The 19,611-nt window shown below is 43.7% G+C and overlaps 1 protein-coding gene across 4 annotated transcripts in view; it reads right to left on the bottom strand.

Annotated features, from left to right (window-relative positions):
• HIVEP2 (HIVEP zinc finger 2) overlaps positions 1-18,699 on the bottom strand; it is a 253,631-nt gene extending 234,932 nt beyond the window's left edge. For all 4 annotated transcript variants that reach the window (XM_038741911.1, XM_038741903.1, XM_038741902.1 and 1 more), the window contains exon 1: positions 18,471-18,699. The gene's annotated coding sequence lies outside the window, so the exon portion shown is untranslated. The remainder of the gene's footprint in view (positions 1-18,470) is intronic.
• Positions 18,700-19,611: the final 912 nt, after the last annotated feature.

Genomic DNA, 19,611 nt, shown 5'->3' with positions numbered 1-19,611 from the left:
GTTAGAGTTGAAGGAACCCTGTCTAACCCTCTCCCATCACTGTCAGAATCAATTATTCCATCAATTATCAGGTACCCACTGGGTGCAGAGCACAGTACTTAGCCCTGTAAGCACTTAACTAAATACTGCTCTAATAAACTTATTGGTAGACCTGTTCCCTGCCCTCAAGGAGCTGAGAGCATAGAGGGGGGGAAAGCAGAACATAAAATAAATTACCAACAGGAGGAAGTGATGGAGTAAGATATATCAATCAGTCGTATTTATTGAGCACTTACTGTGTACAGAGCACTGTACTAAGCACTTGGGAGAGTACAATATAACAGAGTTGAGAGACACATTCCCTTCCCACAATGAGCTAATATAACTACTAAAGGAGGTTGTGTGCACTTATGACCTTAGGTGGTACAGAAGAACAGAGATGGCAATTGTGGGGGATAAAAGCTAGGAAGATCAGAAATTACTTGGGGAAGGCTTCCTGAAAGAGATGCAAATTCAGGAGGCCTATGAAGATGGGAAGAATTTTGGCCTGTCAGATATGAAGCGGGAGGAATTGCCAGGCAGAGGGGAAGGCATGACAAGAGATCAATACAGGAAAGGATAGAAAAAAAAAAAGGCAACAGTGAGTAAGTTACCTTGAGAGGGATGAAGAACATGAGCTGGGGTTTTCTGGGAGAACAGAGTGGGGAAGGAATGGGGCCAAAAAATGAAATTAAAAAGGCCAGCATGGCCTTCAGCAGACTTCAAAGTGGAGGGACAACACACGAGGCATCAATCGCCATATCCACCTGAAGATCTACAAGGTGGTTGTAATGACCAACCTTATATACAGCTGTGACAGCTAGACTTTTTCTACAGAAGATGCATCCAGCTCCTGGAGTAGGTTTGTCAGCCTCACCTAGAAACCATAACCAACACAACATGCACAATACCAATAACAAGGTCCTAGAACAGTTGGTCTAGTGGCAAGGGCACTTCTCCCCCTTCTAGACTTTGAGCCCGCTGTTGGGTAGGGACCGTCTCTATATGTTGCCAACTTGTACTTCCCAAGCGGTTAGTACAGTGGTCTGCACACAGTAAGCGCTCAATAAATGATTGAATGAATGAATGAATGAAGGGCAAAAGACTGAGAGTCAGGAAGTTTGAGTTCTAACCTGACTCTGCCACTTGCTTACTGTGTAGGCTTGGAAAGACACTGAACTTCTTTGTGCCTCAGTTTCCTCATCTGTAAAATGGGGATTAAACGCCTGTTTTCTCAACCCCTTAGATTGTGAACCCCATGTGGGATATGGACTGTGTCTGATATAATAATTATGGTATTTGTTAAGTACTTTCAATGTGCCAGACACTATACTAAGCTCAGGGGTAGATACAAGTAAATCGGGTTGGACACAGTCCCTGTCCCACATGGGGCTCACAGTCTCAATCCCCATTTTACAGGTGAGGTAACTGAGGCACGTGGCTCAGTGGAACGAGCATGGGCTTGGGAGTCAGAGGTCATGGGTTCAAATTCCAGCTCTGCCAATTGTCACCTGTGTGACTTTGGGCAAGTCACTTAACTTCTCTGTGCCTCAGTTACCTCATCTGTAAAATGGGGATGAAGACTGTGAGCCCCAAGTGGGACAGACTGAACACCCTGTATCCTCCCCAGCTCTTAGAACAGCGCTTTGCACATAGTAAATCAATCAATCAATCATATTTATTGAGCGCTTACTATGTGCAGAGCACTGTACTAAGCGCTTGGGAAGTACAAATTGGCAACATATAGAGACAGTCCCTACCCAACAGTGGGCTCACAGTCTAAAAGGGGGAGACAGAGAACAAAACCAAACATACTAACAAAATAAAATAATGAGAATAGATATGTACAAGAAAAATAAATAAATAAATAGAGTAATAAACATGTACAAACATATATACATATATACAGGTGCTGTGGGGAAGGGAAGGAGGTAAGATGGGGGGATGGAGAGGGGGACGAGGGGGAGAGGAAGGAAGGGGCTCAGTCTGGGAAGGCCTCCTGGAGGAGGTGAGCTCTCAGTAGGGCCTGGAAGGGAGGAAGAGAGCTAGCTTGGCGGATGGGCAGAGGAAGGGCATTCCAGGCCCGGGGGATGACGTGGGCCTGGGGTCGATGGTGGGACAGGCGAGAACGAGGTACGGTGAGGAGATTAGCGGTGGAGGAGCGGAGGGTGCGGGCTGGGCTGTAGAAGGAGAGAAGGGAGGAGAGGTAGGAGGGGGCGAGGTGATGGGGAGCCCTGAAGTCCAGGGTGAGGAGTTTCTGCCTGATGCGCAGATTGATTGGCAGCCACTGGAGATTTTTGAGTAAGTGCTTAACAAATGCCATTATTATTATTATTAAAGTGCCTTGCCCAATGTCACACGGCAGACAAGTGGCAGAACCAAAATTAGAACCCATGACCTTCTGACTCCCAGTCCCGGGCTCAATCCACTGTGCCATGCTGCTTCTCATACAATATAATTACACTGTATCTACCCCAGCACTTAACAAAGAACTTGGCACATAGTAAGTGCATAACAAAGACCACTGTCTTATTATTACAAAGAAGAAGAAAGGAGAAGGAGGAAGACAGAAGAAGACAGGAAGAGGAAGAGGTGAAGGATGAAGGGGAGGAAGATGATTATTATGCTCACAGCAACACAATTCTGCTGGTTGGGGCATGTGAAAAAAATGCATGACAACCCCATCCAGAAGCAGCTGGTATATGGGGAACTAAAAGAGATCACACACAATCCTGGAAGGCAGACAAATTATTTTAAAGACACGATACACTGTAAGTTACAGTTTCAAAACAACGTGACAGATTGCCCTCCTAGAGAAGAGGCTTCCTGAAGACCACGATGCCAAGAGGCAGGTTCAAAAGAGGCAGACCCCACTAGTACAGGAAGGATCTATTCTTACTTGTGAACAATTCAGAAAGGTGTATTAATCCCAAAATGGTATTTTCAGCCACATTCACACACTCGGTAAGACCTAACCATCAGTAGCAGCATCTTCAAAATTAAAGGAAGCAGCAAGGCCTAGTGGAAAGAGTATGGGCCTGGGAGTCGGGGGACCTGGGTTCTAATCCTCACTCCACTCCTTGCCTGCTGTGTGACCTTAGACAAATCACTTACCTTCTCTGTGCCTCAATTTCCTCATCGGCAAATTGAGGATTAAATGCCCGTTCTCCCTCTCCTCTAGACTATGAACTCTATGTAGAACAGGGAATGTGTCTGACCTGATTGCCTTCTCTCTGCCTCAGTGCTTAGTCCAGTGCTTACTGCATAGTAGGCACATAAATAATATTATTTCTATTATTATTATTATTATTATTATTTTAAAAGGACAGGTTAATAGTTTAGATAATAGCAAACAATGTTCAAGTAGTCAACATTTAAATAGCAATTATCCAACATCATTGTTCTCCTAAGTGAACTTTTATTTTACTCAATTCTGTAAGTCTTGCCTCTCACACATACATTCACATAAAAAAAAAAAATCAGGGATTCTTCATGAGGAACCTGTGACTGCTATCATTAGGTTATTTGGATAAGAGTAGAAACCGGAGCTTGTGAGTTCATAAGATTTGTGACTGATTGCATTGGTAGCAGATCATTTTCTCAGTTAGTCTTTAGCAAGTACCCTTCCCCAACTCCTTCGAATACTTCATAAAAGCCTACATTCTCTGGGAAGTATATGCCTATTAAAAACCTCACAGCCTTAGCAAGTACCCTTCCCCAACTCCTTCGAATACTTCATAAAAGCCTACATTCTCTGGGAAGTATATGCCTATTAAAAACCTCACAGCCTTTACTATTTATTGCATACATAATTCTTGATCGATGCTACTAGGCCTCAGGGAAAGGGTCTGTCTCATATACAGTAATAAATTATTTTAACAATTTCAATCAACTAAATGTGTTGAGTATCTATTGAGTAACGAGCCCTGTAGTAAATGCTAGAAGCAAAACACACTTCCTGTCATCAAGGGTTTACAATCTAATGGGGGAGAACACCTTCTATCAGTCATTTCACTGAGAGTGGTTCCAACCAGCATCAAGTAAAATGCTCTTGCTCTTTGGTGATCAAAAAAGGTTCGCTGATGGACAGACTGATAAAAATAAAGCTGTTTGGAGTTAATGAGAATCATAAGATTAAGAAGAAAGTTAATATACATTACTCTAAGATAAAATCCATTACAGCTAAATCTCCTCTAGCAAATGACATTAATTTACATTGTCCCAGAATCAGTGTAAAAATGTGTATAAAAAAATACATGGAGTGGAGCTTAATATATAAGGTCAATTTGGTTTGAAAAAAATGAGTTTGCTAAGAAAAATGTCTCTAACCCAGGAATTTGGATATTATTACCCTATCATTCTTTTAAATCAAACACTAGTGAACAATAATGATAGTACGATAATAACAATAAGCCAATGCAAAACTCAAATTCAGTATACTCCAACAAATATGTGAATAAAAGTGTACAGACTGCAAAGTTTGAATAATTGTTTTATTGCATGATTTTCTTTTTTACAGAAAATGTCATACATCCATCTGTTTTTTTAATATATTTCATTTCAAGGGTGTTTAAAAAACCTAGAGAATAATAAGCAGACTGATGATGACGACAATGATGATGGTGGTGGTGATGATAACGATGATGGTGATGATGGTAGTGGTGATGATGGTGAAGATAATTTAACTGTTCAGGGGCAACCTAAGCTTCAAAGACAACAGGAAGCTCATTCTCCACTGTCCAACTTTCCTGGTCTGTTTTGCTGAAACTTTCACCAAGACTCTCAGTTGGAGATGGTCTACTAGGGCAGAGATGGAGACAACCAGCTCATTTCAGAGAAATTGCTGGACAGGAACAATTTTTGGATATGATCAACCTAAACCCAAAGGCAACTGATAACACAGCAATAAAAGGCACAATATTCTATTAATGATCCCTTTCAGGGTACCCTTCCCAAGTACCCCCTCTGTCACACCAGGCTAGATCCTACAACTGAGTTAGTTTAATTTAGGGATTTTCGGAGGTGCCTTTAATTTCTTGGGTCACAACACTATCATTTACTACATTTCTTCTCCAAAGGGATCATTTGAATTCTATAAAGCAACAAAAGGAGCTAATATATACAAAGGTTATAGCTTTCTAGCCCCTGCCCAGAAGGGGGAAAAAAGTGCACTCTAAGAAAGCATCAGCCATTGTTTAATCCAACCTAAACAAATAGCTGTAACTGTGGCTCTGAATCCTGGTTTCTCTTACAATTGCTTTCTTAAAAGAAGGGCATCTTGAAATTTTTATAACAAGTTAACACATGACAGTGTACGTAAACTGAGAAAGAATCGACAAACGTGGGTCAATTAAGACATAATCAACTAAACGTTTAAATAAATTCCCTTCATTTCTTTATTGTGCGTGGGGGTTTTTTAACAGTTGCAGGTTAATTGGGAAGTAAAATATTATTGTTAGCAAAATGCACACCCCACCAGGCACACACCGGCAACTCTGACCATTAATAAAATCAGAGCATCTTGTCTTGGACTCTTCAAATAACCTTCCTTCCAATCATATTAACTCAGTAAAAAGAGTGGCCAAAAATAATCGGGAGACAATTTCTTTGCAACAAGCTCTTTAATAAAATTTTTGGAGGTCAGAAAATGCTTTCTGGATCAGCTCCATTAGTTTATGGGGTAATAAGAGCCTAATGATAATAATACATAATAATTATGATATTTGTTAAGTGCTTACTACATGCCAGGCACTGTACTAATCGCTGGAGTGAATACAAGCAAATCAGGTTGGACATGGTCCCTGTCCCACTTGGGGCTCACAGTCTCAATTCCCATTTTACAGATAAGGGAACTGAGGCACATAGAAGTGAAGTGACTTGCCCAAGATCACACAACAGACAAGTGGTGGCACTGGGATTAGAACCCATGACTATCTCATCCATTTTTTAAGCCATGATCAGCATTAGCAAATCTCCTACCAAGCACGGCCAAAAATCAACAGATGACAGCTATACCCCACATTTTAAACATTAAGGAATATACTTTCCAAACTCCTTAATAGTTTTCCAAATAGTCAACTATTCATCACATCCCATATTTTTCTATGATTCATTTCACAGCTATTTATCTTAAAGGCTCTTCTTATATTTGTTTCAAGAAATTGCCTAACAAATCCACTCTAAGGTTATTAAATTAAAGAAAATTGGCAGTAATATATACTTTCTGAATATAACTGATTGAGTCCCTTGATATAAAGTTTGCTAAAACATGTGCGGTGGTGAAATATATTCATTCAATCATAGTGCTTATTGTGTGCAGAGTCCTGTACTAAGCGCTTGGAAAGTACAATCCAGCAACAGATAGAGACAATCCCTACCCAACAATGGGCTCACAGTCTAGAAGGGGGAGACAGACAACAAAACAAGTAGACAGGCATCAACAGCATCAAAATAGATAAACAGAATTACAGATATATACACAACATTAATAAAATAAATACAGTAATAAATATGTACAAATATACACAAGTGCTGTGGGGCAGGGAAGGGGGTAGAGCAGAGGGAGGGAGTAGGGGTGAAGGGGAGGGGGGGAGGAGCAGAGGAAAAGGGGGGCTCAGTCTGGGAAGGCCTCCTGGGTCTGGGAAGGCCTCCTGGATCTGGGATACACATTTCATTCCCATGGCAAAATACTGCAACAAGCTGCTGGCCATTGTTTTTCAGAAAACAAAGACATATGGCTGCAATTAACTGTATTAATAACATCACACTATCTTAAGAGAATACATTTAATGATTATTACAAATACACACATTGCTGTATACTAAAGTCTACAATTGAATTATTCCAAATATGTTCTTGGTAATCAAATTATTAAAATAATAACATGACTTGTCAGTTAATCTTTAAAACATGCCATGGAGGTAGTTCTGATAAACAAATTATAAATTACACAGGAAGAAAGGAACCCTACAACTGGTAATCAGTTGTAAAGCCTAACTTCTAGTCTTCCGTTTTATTCAGAAGGCCAGGCTAATTGATGTGCTACTTTCCATTATATCCAACCCTCGATTATCAATATTTATCAAGAAAAGAGATTGACTATCAGAGTGAAATCCACAGGCAATTCCAAATCTTTATTTTAACCAATAGTGTCAATCTTCTCCCTATCTTTCATCCCTTTCACCAAAGCTACTAGCAACTAATTAATGTCATTAACTTGTGTTCCATAGATTGGTCGAAAGGTGAAGAGATAGATTTTGCATCCCCATTTTAGAAATGAGGAAACTGATATACAGAGACATGAAGTGACTTGCCCTAAGTCTCAAAGAAGGCGAGTGGCAGAGCCAGCATTAGAACCTCTGACTTAGAGTCCTCAGACTCTAAGGTCCCTGATCTTTCCATCAGGTGACACTGCTTTCCAGCCCTAGGGTACTGAAACTTAGGAGAGGGGAATCACCTTCTTTGGTCCCTTACACCAACCCCAAAGGGTACCCTGAATATAATTCAATTTCCCCAGAGGCAACAAAAAATATATATTAAGGCCTAATCTTATCATATCCTTTCAATGAATCAATCAATGTTATCTTATTGAATACTTGCTATTGACTACTGTGTGCCAGAGCACTGTACCAAGCACTTTGGGAGAACACAGTACAGTAGAGTTGGTAGTCATGACCCCTGACCTCAGGAGGCTTACAGTCTAGTGGCAGGAGGGAGATAGTCAAATAAAGACAGGAAATGGCAGATGTGAGAAGCAGCATGCTCTAATGGAAACATCACAGGCCTGGGAGTCAGGGGGTCTGGGTTCCAATCCCAGCTCTACCAATTGCTTGTTGAGTTCCAACTGCTTGGGAAAACCACTTAACTTCTCTGTGCCTCCATTTCTCAACTGTAAAATGGGGATTCAATGTCTGTTCTCCCTCCTACTTAGACTGAGAGTGCCATGTGGGACAGGGACTGTATCTAACCTGATTAATCTGTATCTACCCCAGCACTTAGAACAGTTCTCTTTATATAGGAGATGCTTAGCAAATACAGCACCAATACTAAGTGCTGAGGGAGTAGGACTAGGATGAGTATCAAAGAAGGGGAACATTTGGATCGGTACCCTAAAAACACGGAGCTATAACCCTAAAGCACTTGATAGTCACCCCACACTCATCCCCACAGCCCTTATGTACATAGCTGTAATTTATTTATTTATATTAATGTGCATCTCCCCCTCTAGACTGTAAGCTCCTTGTGGCCAGGGAACGTGTCTACCATATCTGTTCTCTTGTACTTTCCCAAGCACTTTGTACAGTGCTCTGCACACAGTAATAAATGCCATTAATTGATTTCTGTTTCTTTTAACAGACAGTATCTTTGGCACTAGGCATTCTAAATCTTTTTTCCAAAAAAAGCTGCTTTGAAATGTTTACATCCTACCCTTAATGTTATTTAATAATTTGGGGGCAGCTACTGTGGTTCCCAAACTTTTCCACTGTGGATCCTTTCTGGCATTAGACATGATTCTCAAGCTTCTCTTACAATTTTTAGCGAATTATTTTCCTTCACGATCACATCCCTTCTCAGAATATCCCTTTAGGGCATAATCGGGCACTACCCTCTCTCCCCAGGAAGATTTTCCCATCTGGAGGATCCCCATATGAACAACTCGATTCCCCTGAAATCTCTGCAGCCATTATTTAGGAAACAAGAGGGTGATAAAAAAAATGGCTCCCCATTAAATAGAAGGCCTTTACAAAATTTAAAGAATACCCTTAAGCAATAAATAATTGCTTTCTACCTTATGATAGGCTTGCTAAATTGGCAAAAGGGCCAATAAAAACATGATTGTTCCTTATAACATCATAATTAAAGAACAAGGCATTTACAATCTGGGTGATTTAAAATAAAATACCAAAAACAAAATACATAACCGGTTCCATTTTCAAATGATTAACAAACGTGTATAGTAATCTCAACGTAATTGCTGTTAATTAAAAACCCAAATTAGTATTTAATATTAAGACCTTTAAATTAGTTTTGCACTTATTCCAAAGAAATAAAACACCAAAGTTCAATGCACTTTAACTTTTTTACTGAACAAAACTACCTCATGCAAATCAACTTTCCTGTGGCCTTCTTTATATATAAATTATACAACCATTGTTGAAAAAAGAACCACTTCCAGCCACACTTATGATTAGAACTACCTTACAAGGGTAATAATTTAAAATGTCTTTCATAGAATTTTAATCCATAACTAGCTTCTTCAGTTAATATTAATGGGGATATTTTAGTAAATGAACTTGACCAATGTCTAATTTTACCCGCAGTCTGTTTAGCTAAAAAAAGAATATTTTGCTGAGCTTTCAAAATTAAGTGACTCTTCTATAATGAACACATGATGGTTTCATTGAATTTTCCACTTACAGATTTTTAAAAAATGAAATTGAAATAGTCAAGTTGAATCCTGCCAAACAGAGCAATTTATTTCTAACCATTAAATTAAGTATGGAATCAATTTTGGGTAGAGTTGTGTACCAATAAAAGAATACTCTAAAGTTAACCTCGTGTTTATTTCTAAAGCATTTTTACTGTAGGCTTTTGGAAGCCAAATTTCTTGTTAATTCTAGGGGCATTTCACACCTGAGGCACATGACTGGCACACTCAAGCAAAAGGCATTGTAGATAAAAGCTACTACACAAATAGTCAAAAAAATCTAATACAACATATCATACTCTAAAGTTTCACACATTAGAAAACATGACATCAGTCTAATATTTACCACAGATAATAATGATCAACATTATTTTCATATTTACAAGTGGATCCAAAGATATCTACTCATAAGCACTCTAGAATTTGTATGAGCTTACTTAAATTGCACAAGAATACAAGCTATCCATGTCACAATAACATATAGGACCCCCTAAACTGGAAATCTTTGCACCCTTTTCCTCGTGTCTCTACAAAATAATAGTAATAATAATAAGTATGGTACTTGTTAAGCACTTACTATGTGCCAAGCACTATTCTAAGCACTGGAGTAGATACAAGTTATTCAGGTTGGAAACTCTCCCTCTCCCACTTAAGGCTCACAGTCTCAGTAGGAGAGAGTAGGATTTAATCCCCATGTTACAGACGGGGTAACGGAGGTATAGAGGAGTTAAGTGACTTGCCCAAGGTCCCACAGCAGACATGTGGCACAGCCAGAATTAGAACCCAGGTCCTCTGACTCCTAGACCCGTGCTCCTTCCACTAGACCACGCTGCTTCTACCTAAGAACCAGAAGAAGCATCTGTTTTAGTCGAGGACCTGGTTGGGTCAACAAAAAAATCAAACAAATTTCCTAATACCCTAGGTCCAAGAACGTGCACCAAAATACCAAAGCTATTTACTAGTTCCCATCAACAGCGACCAAACTTCTAGGATAACCAAATGTGGAACTGAAGTCTACACATTTGTGTCAGCTTAAAAATTGTGACCTGTCTCATCAGTCTCCAAGAAGCCAATAAGAAAAATCACTGAGGGCAACAACTCCTTTTTGTTTAGAGAATATCTTTCTAGTGCTGATTTGAAGCACATGCTCAGGAAAGGACTGGAGTTCAGAGCCACAGAAGTACCTGCAAATAAACATTTCCCCAAATCACACTTTCTGGTACTCTTAAAACGCAAGGCTAGCAAGAAGAGTAATTTCAATTGTGCAATCTGAACACCCCCTACAAATATTTGGAGTCCTATTAGAATACTAATATTCCCCATAACAGACATTCCCAGGAATTCCTCAGAGATCGCAGCTTCATCTTTCCTTCAGTGTCCATTCGGAGCTCACCCAGGGGACCAACTGACACATTCCTCCACCTGGCTTTCACTGGAATGTGCTCAAACAGTTCTACATGCAAAAGTACAACAATCAGGAATACATGTGTGTGATGAGAGAACAAGAGACTAACCTTCTAAACTACATGGTTTGAGATGACCGGAAAACATGACAACTGGCTGGTTCACCCCACCGTTTTTTCCCTTTTAAGAATAATAATAAATAATGATGGTATTTGTTCGGCACTTACTATGTGCGAAGCACTGTTCTAAGCATTGGGGTAGATACAGGGTAATCAGGTTATCCCACGTGGGGCTCTCACTTTTAATCCCCATTTTACAGATGAGGTAACAGGCACAGAGAAGATAAGTGACTTGCCCAAGGTCACACAGCAGACAAGTAGCAGAGGCGGGATTAGAACCCACATCCTCTGACCCCCAAGCCCATGCTCCTTCCACTACACCATGCTGCTTCTCATAAGGATGGTATTTGTTAAGCGCTTACTGTGTGCCAAGCACTGTTCTAAGCACTGGGGTAGATACAAGGTTATCAGGTTGATCCACGTGGAGCTCACAGTCTTAATCACCATTATACACAGCTGAGGTAACTGAGGCACAGAGAAGTTAAGTGACTTGCCCAAAGTCACACAGCTGACAAGTGGCGGAGCCGATATTAGAACCGACAACCTCTGACTCCCAAGCCTAGGATCTTTCCACTAAGCCACACTGTTTCTTTTACCACCATGAAGGATTTAAGTCAAAAGGTTATACAATGAAATGTGTTTACCCATCAGCTCATACACTGGAATATTCTCCTGTCTGCGACTCACTACCAGAAATTTAAATTTAGGAGGAGCTTTAGTCTTCCCTTCTCCATCAATAAGACTGAAGTACAAAACTTAGGTGTTAAACTAGTAGTTGTTATATCGCCACCCTCTCCCCTTCCAATGAAATTAAGATTTTCTTAGACAGATGGTGCATCTGATTCATTGCTATATAACTGATCGATCTTCTTAATCATGTTCTATTGTGGTACAACATGGTAGAAAAAATGGGTTTTTTTAATGGTACTTAACAGGCACTCACTACGTACCAGGCACTGTACTGAGCGATGGGGTAGGCACGAGATAATGAAGTTGGAAACAGTCCATCTCCCACGTGGGGCTCAATGAATCCCCATTGTCCAGATGAGAGAATAGAGGTAGAGAAAAGCTGAATGACTTGTCCGAAGTCACACAGCAGATAAGTGGCAGAACCAGGATCAGAGCCCAGCTCCTCTGACTCCCAGGCATGTGCTCTTTCCACTAGGACTCGCTGTTTCTCCAACCAATTATCCAACCACTGGCATCCGAAGTGAGTTTTCAGATAACTGGATGAAAATTTGGATAATAGAACAAAAATGGAGTTTGGCTGTTCCCACAGGTGCTTGCTCAATTATGGTCGGTTATTCGATTTCTTTGGGGTAGAATTTTCTAAGGGAACCTCAGTTTGGATAAATGGTTGTTCAAAAGGAGCAGGATTTTGGATAATCAGCTTTCTTCCACAATAAGAATACAATATCTTACTACTGCAGCGTGGCTCAGTGGAAAGAGCACGGGCTTTGGAGTCAGAGGTCGGGGGTTCAAATCCCAGCTCCACCAACTGTCAGCTGTGTGACTTTGGGCAAGTCACAACTTCTCTGTGCCTCAGTTACCTCATCTGTAAAATGGGGATTAAGACTGTGAACCCCCTGTGGGACAACCTGATCACCTTGTAACCTCCCCAGTGCTTAGAACAGTGCTTTGCACTTAGTAAGCGCTTTATAAATGCCATTATTATTACTGCTGTGAATTATCCTCATTGCATTCTGCAGGGCATAAAAGCTTTCTCATGATACTTCTGTTTTCCATCTGACTTTTCCCTCAGTTAGAATTTCAAATTAACTTCAGTCTCTGTCTTCGTAAGTAACTTTGGAACTAAAAAAAAAATACACACAAAAATAGTACCTGTCACTTTCATTTTTGCTCAAGAGCAGTTGTAATCTGGTCTGTTCAAGAAAACAAGCATTCTCACCAAATTAATAGCCTCTCAAGTTTAAGTGAGGTTCCCCGTTTGAAATGACTAGTCTCGATTTATAAACTGAAAAGCTAGGGTCCCAGTGCTCTGCACAAAGTAAGTGCTCAATAAATACCACTGGTTGATGGAAAAATTCAAGTGGAATTTTCTTTAACTCTGTAATGAGTGGGTTACATTTACAGCTAGTGCTGCAAAAGGGAAGGACTATGGTATTCTACTAGGCCACCGGGTACCCTGAATAGTGACAGAGTGCCAAACACTCAAGCAGACACATGTACTATTATTCCACAAGGAACGCCTCAATACATGCAGTTCTCTGTTTTGTCTTCCTAGTAACAAGAAGGTTTGTAAACAAATATCATGTAAAGGGAGTCCAATCAAACAAAAGACTCCTAAGATGATATTCTCATGATCGTACATTAAAATGCCATTAAAATGATCGTTTGCGGTAACTTGTTTTTTCTATTTCAAGTTTAATACTATGCCATCCAAATATAACAAAATCGACGATGGCATTTTAGCTCTGGGTCAAAGCTGAACTACCATCGGCCAAAATCATGCTAAAGACTAATAAGGACGTTAAAGAAAAAAAAAGAGATCCCAAAACACGATAATAAAGGGGTCTCCAGATAGTTCAACACCTGGAAACATAAACGGACTGCCTACCAAGTACTTCAGAGCTGACTCCGGATGCAAGGAAAAATGTGCTTTTCAAAATATGAACGGAAATAGGCTGCAAGAGTCAAGCCTAGTGGCCAAAAGAGATTATGGCACTTTCCAAACAGCCTGCTTGAAGTTCACGTATTAGTACATCTTTCTGAATTAGCAAAATGAGATTTATTTCTTCCAGGTGCCTAACTGCCTATCAAGAGTAATATCTGCAGCAATCCCATCTAACACTGAATTATCTTTGATGTTGCTAATGGATGCTGCTTACATGTTTACTTCTATTGTCTATTTAGATAAATAATTTACGTCCTAAGCCAACCACGATAAGGATTCAGTCTGTTTCTGCTTGTTAAAATGTTATCTCTAAACATCAGGTGTAAAAGGCATTTGCAACTTGTTTACGAGCCAGTATACAGGTCCAAATGTTACAGGGGGGTTTTGTTTTCTCAAGGACAAAGAAGCAACCTATTACCAAAGGAAATGTCTCTAATAATATTAAAATCCCTTTTTCTAGGAGACCGGGTCATTGAAAATTCAATTAATACGGGCCTAGTTATTATTTCAAGTAATTTCTGGGTTTGATTAGACAGTACGAAGAAACAACAGAGCTGAAGGAAAAAAAACCAATACCCTTTCTATTTCTCTAAGAAATCTAGGAAAGAAAAACGAATCCTGCAGTGAATTATTGGGGTTGCCCTTTGCAAAAAGAGCCTGAACCCTCATTCGAGGATTAAACCGAGTTGTCCTAAGGGCAGAAGAGGAAGGGGGGGGGGGGGGGGAATAATCTGCTCAAATACCCATTATAAAGGAAGTACCGGAAACAAGTCCTTTTAAGTCCGTTGTGGGTCTAAACTAATAAGCGATGGGGTGGGGGATATTGTGGCTCTAGCTATGACAGTTACACACAATGCTGCCTGTGTGCATTATTAAAAAACAAGCCTTACAGGTGTCCTAAATTCACGCCTCCGATGCAACAGAATCGGGTTGGTGAAGGGATGCCACTGCACTGCCCGCTTCCCCTGTGGCCCGGCTCGCTGTCCCTTCATTCATTCCCTCAGTCATCATCATCATCACTCGTATTTATTGAGCGCTTACTATGTGCAGAGCACTGTACTAAGCGCTTGGGAAGTACAAATTGGCAACATATAGAGACAGTCCCTACCCAACAGTGGGCTCACAGTCTAAAAGGGGGAGACAGAGGACAAAACCAAACATACTAACAAAATAAAACGCATTTACTGAGCTCTAACTGTGTGCAGAGCACTGGACTGAGCGCTTAGAAAGTACAATTCTGCAACAGAGACGGTCCCTGCCCAACAACGGGCTCACCGTCTAGAAGGGGGGAGACAGACAGCAAAACAGAACCAGTAGACAGGCGTCGATAGCATCAAAATGGATAGAATTATAGCTATATACACATCATTAATAAAATAGAGTAGTAAGTATGTACAAATTGTGGGGAGGGGAAGGGGGTAGGGCAGAGGGAGGGAGTGGGGGCAATGGGGAGGAGAGGGTGGGGGCTCAGTCTGGGAAGGCCTCCTGGAGGAGGTGAGCTCTCATCGCCCACCGGGCCCCCTGGCCTCCCTCCTCTGGGGGGTCGGTAACCCCGGAGCTAAAGGCTTCCCAAGAGCCGGCGCCCACCCTCAATTCGCCCCCCACCGCAGCTGTCCCTGGCCAGGCCCGCCCTCAAAGCGGGTCAGCTGCTTTTCAAGCAGAGAAACCCTGGAGGGGAAGAAGGACCGCTAGATCCGAGAAGCAGCGTGGCTCAGTGGAAAAGGGCACGGGCTTCGGAGTCAGAGGTCATGGGTTCAAATCCCTCATGCGTCAGCTGTGTGACTCTGGGCAAGTCACTTCTCTGGGCCTCAGTTACTTCATGGGGGTTAAGACTGTGAGCCCCCTCCCCACGCCGTGGGACAACCTGATCACCTCGTAACCTCCCCAGCGCTTAGAACAGCGCTTTGCACATAGTAAGTGCTCAGCAAATGCCATCATTATTATTATTATCATCCAGAAAGGATAACCCCCACCGACACTTTCTGACCTTTTCTCCCTCCCGCGTTCCGGGCTAGATTGCTCTGGGTAGCGGTTTCTCCTATCCATCTGCTGCACTTGTGGAGGGGAGGGGGGTGTTATATAATAGGGAGAGGAGAATTGGGGATGGGGGGGGGAGAGTGGAAGGAAAGGAAGGAGAAGGAGGGAGGCCCATGCGGATAAAACAGAAATCTGCGATAACGGCCGGGGCTTGAAAGGCTAAAGAAGTGGATTCTATCTGTTGCCAATCTGTACTTCCCCAGCGCTTTGCACAGTCAGCGCTCAATCAATACGATGAAATAAACGAATCAATAGGTAGGGACCCTCTCTATGTTGCCGATTTATACCTCCCCAGCGCTTAGTATAGTGCTCTGCACACAATAAGCGCTCCATCAATACGATGGAATGAATGAATGAATGGGTAGGGGCCGATTTGTGCTTCCCCAGCGCTTAGTGTTCTGCACACAGTAGGCGCTCAATCAATACGACCGAATGAATGAATGGGTAGGGACCGTCTCTGCTGCCGATTTATACTTCCCCAGCGCTTAGTATAGTGCTCTGCACACAGTCAGCGCTCAATCAATACGATGGAATGAATGAATGAATGGGTAGAGATTGTGTCTATCTGCGGCTGATTTGTACTTCCCCAGCGCTTAGAACAGCGCTCTGCACACAGTCAGCGCTCAATCCGTACGATTCATTCATCCATTCAATCTTATTTACCGAGCGCTGACTGTGTGCAGAGCGCTGGACTAAGCGCTTGGGAAGGACAAGTTGGCAACATACAGAGAAGGTCCCTACCCAACAACGGGCTCACAGTCTAGAAGGGGGAGACAGAGAACAAAACATATTAACAAAATAAAATAGAATAAATATGTACAAATAAAATTCATTCATTCAATCGTATTTATTGAGCGCTTACTGTGTGCAGAGCACCGTACTAAGCGCTTGGCAAGTACAAGTTGGCAACATACAGAGACGGTCCCTACCCAACAGCGGGCTCACAGTCTAGAAGGGGGAGACAGACGACAAAACAGAACATATTAACAAAATAAAATAGAATAAATATGCACAAATAAAATTAATTCATTCATTCAGTCGTATTTATTGAGCGCTTACTGTGTGCAGAGCACCGTACTAAGCGCTTGGGAAGTACAAGTTGGCAACATCCAGAGACGGCCCCTACCCAACAGCGGGCTCACAGTCTAGAAGGGGGAGACAGGGAACAAAACATATCAACAAAATAAAATAAATAGAATTCATTCACTCATTCAATCGTACTTATTGAGCGCTTACCGTGTGCAGAGCACCGTATTGAGCGCTTGGGAAGTCCAAGTTGGCAACATATAGAGACGGTCCCTACCCAGCAACGGGCTCACAGTCTAGAAGGGGGAGACAGACAACAAAACAAAACATATTAACAAAATAAAATAAAATAAAATAAATAGAATTCATTCATTCAATCGTATTTATTGAGCGCTTACTGTGTGCAGAGCACCGTGCTGAGCGCTTGGGAAGTACAAGTTGGCAACATCAATCAATCGTATTTATTGAGCTTTTACCGTGTGCAGAGCACCGTACTGAGCGCTTGGGAAGTACAAGTTGGCAACATCAATCAATCAATCAATTGTATTTATTGCGCGCTTACTGTGTGCAGAGCACTGTACTAGGCGCTTGGGAAGTCCAAGTTGGCAACATCAATCAATCAATCGTATTTATTGCGCGCTTACTGTGTGCAGAGCACTGTACTAAGCGCTTGGGAAGTCCAAGTTGGCAACATCAATCAATCTTATTTATTGCGCGCTTACTGTATGCAGAGCACTGTACTAGGCGCTTGGGAAGTCCAAGTTGGCAACATACGGAGACGGTCCCTACCCAACAGTGGGCTCCCAGTCTAGCACAAATCTGTCCAAATAAGAGTAATAATGACGGAATGAATGAATGAATGTCTAGCTCACAGTCTAGAATAAATCTGTCCAAATAAAATAGAGTAATAACGATGGAATGAATGAATGAATGAATGCCTCCCCTGCCCGCCACGACAGACAGCATGCACACGCACAGGGAGCGATGTTTTTCCACCCCCCACCCCTTGCCTTCCTTCCCCCACCAGACGCGCAGCGTGGAAAGAAGGGGGAGACAATTAGGAAAAAAAAGAGAGAGAGAGAGGGAGAAGTGGGCGGTAAGGAGGAGGAGGAGGGGTGGCAGGAGGAGCACATCTGCTTTGATGGCAGGAGCGGCGGCGGCCGAGCCCCTCGTTAACCCCCTTCCTGTGGCTGCACCACGTCATGGAACATTCCCGGAGCGGGCCAACGGTTCCACCCACTTCGGGGGACCAGACAGAAAGGCGCAGACCCGCCGGGCACCCGGCGCACAAGGCACCCGCCCGGCTGGGCCAAGCAAACAGATGCCTTCCCACCCACCCCCCCCCCTCCGTCCCCCCGCCCTCCTTCCTTCCTGGAAGTCGCCGAAATTCCAGCGGCCAACCCCCCCCCCTCCTTGTTTTCCCTTTCTCCATCGCACCCCCCCCCCCTTGCTACCTTGCAATGGGGACAGCGAGCAGCAGAAGCAGTAGCCGTGTGTGCCCTGTGCGTGTCTCTCATTAGTAACCGTGCACATTCCTCCTCTGCACCCCCCCTTCCCCAGGACATTACGCAAGCCAGCCTCCCCCTAATCTGCATAGATTTACAGCCAGGGTATTCCCCACATTTCCTAACCCGCCGGAGACCTTCCCCCTAGGCTCCCCCGCGCCCACCCCCTCCCACCTCACCCGGTGGAAACCCTTGGGGGGGGGGGGAAGTGGGGGTGGGAAGGGAGAGACGGCCAGCCTAAAGTGATGGGAAAAAAAAAATAGGGGGGGGGGAGGGGGATCCACACCGAGGTGACTTACCAGTCTGCTGATGATCCTCTCCTAAATTATCGACGCCCCCCGAGACAGCATCCAGCACCCCGAAGTCTATACATTTAAAAAAAAAAATCGTGCAATGGTGCTGGTCACCTCCACGTCCAAGGCACAACTTGGCAGGGACTTGGTGCCCCAATCAGATATATATATATAAATTTTAAAGACCCTCCTCTCGTTTGGAAAGACGGCAGTCCCCCGGCTTCCTCCTCCTCCTGAGTCCTCCTCCCTTTCGGCTGGAGGAGAGGGGAGACGCAGAGGAGCGGGGACGAGGGATCCTCACGGCGGCTGCTCACCTGGAAAGTCACCGAGGAGGAGGAGGAGGAGAAGGAGGAGGAGGAGGAGGAGGAGGAACCCCCACCCCCAGCCCGCCCCGTGCCCTTGTTGTTGTTCTTTCTGCTGCTGTGGTTGCTCCTTGCTAAGCCCGTGCGTACTGGGGGTGGGAAGGGGGGGTGTCTGGCAGCCTTTTCCTTAAGGACAGGGAGAGATCCCGACAGCCCAGGCTCCTCTCTCCTTGCATTTATTTTCTGTGACTGTGCGGGGACGAGAAAGGGGAAGGCCGCGCTGGGAGGCGGGAGCCGCAGTTTTCCGGAGGAGAGACCGGCCCGGCCGCTCGGATCCCGCGGGCGGACGGGGGGGGGGGGGGGGTTATTCCTGGCACCGCTTCCCAGAACGGGAGTTGCAAGGGGAGGGAGGGAGGGAGGGAAAGGGGAGAGGGAGGGGAGGAAGGAAGCGGGGAGGGGAGAGCGGGGAGTGCTCCGCCGGAGACGTCATCGGATCCCCCAGCGCGTCCCGCCCGGGGACCTGAAAAACCAGTCCTGGGAGAGGGAGGGAGGGAATACAGGGACAGACAGAGACATCCAGGGACAGGGATTCACACACACACACACACACAGAGATGGAGGGGGAAGTCGGTGCACTGGACAGACAGGGGGCGGGAGAGGAGAGGGAGGCCTTCCAAGCTCCGCGTGAAGCCTCTCCCAGCTGGAGGGAGCTCTCTCTGCTCCAAACGGGGAACTCCCAGGAGAGCCAGCCCCTACTTGCCATGCGAACCTCGTGCGTCTCTTCCCGGCCTGAGAATTTCCTTTAAGGATGTGGAATCCTCCGCCCCTCGTTCGTCCCACCGGCT

This window comes from Tachyglossus aculeatus, chromosome 2 (genome assembly GCF_015852505.1).
Source record: "Tachyglossus aculeatus isolate mTacAcu1 chromosome 2, mTacAcu1.pri, whole genome shotgun sequence".
In the NCBI taxonomy this organism is placed as follows: domain Eukaryota; kingdom Metazoa; phylum Chordata; class Mammalia; order Monotremata; family Tachyglossidae; genus Tachyglossus; species Tachyglossus aculeatus.
This window is presented reverse-complemented; position numbering and strand designations above follow the sequence as displayed.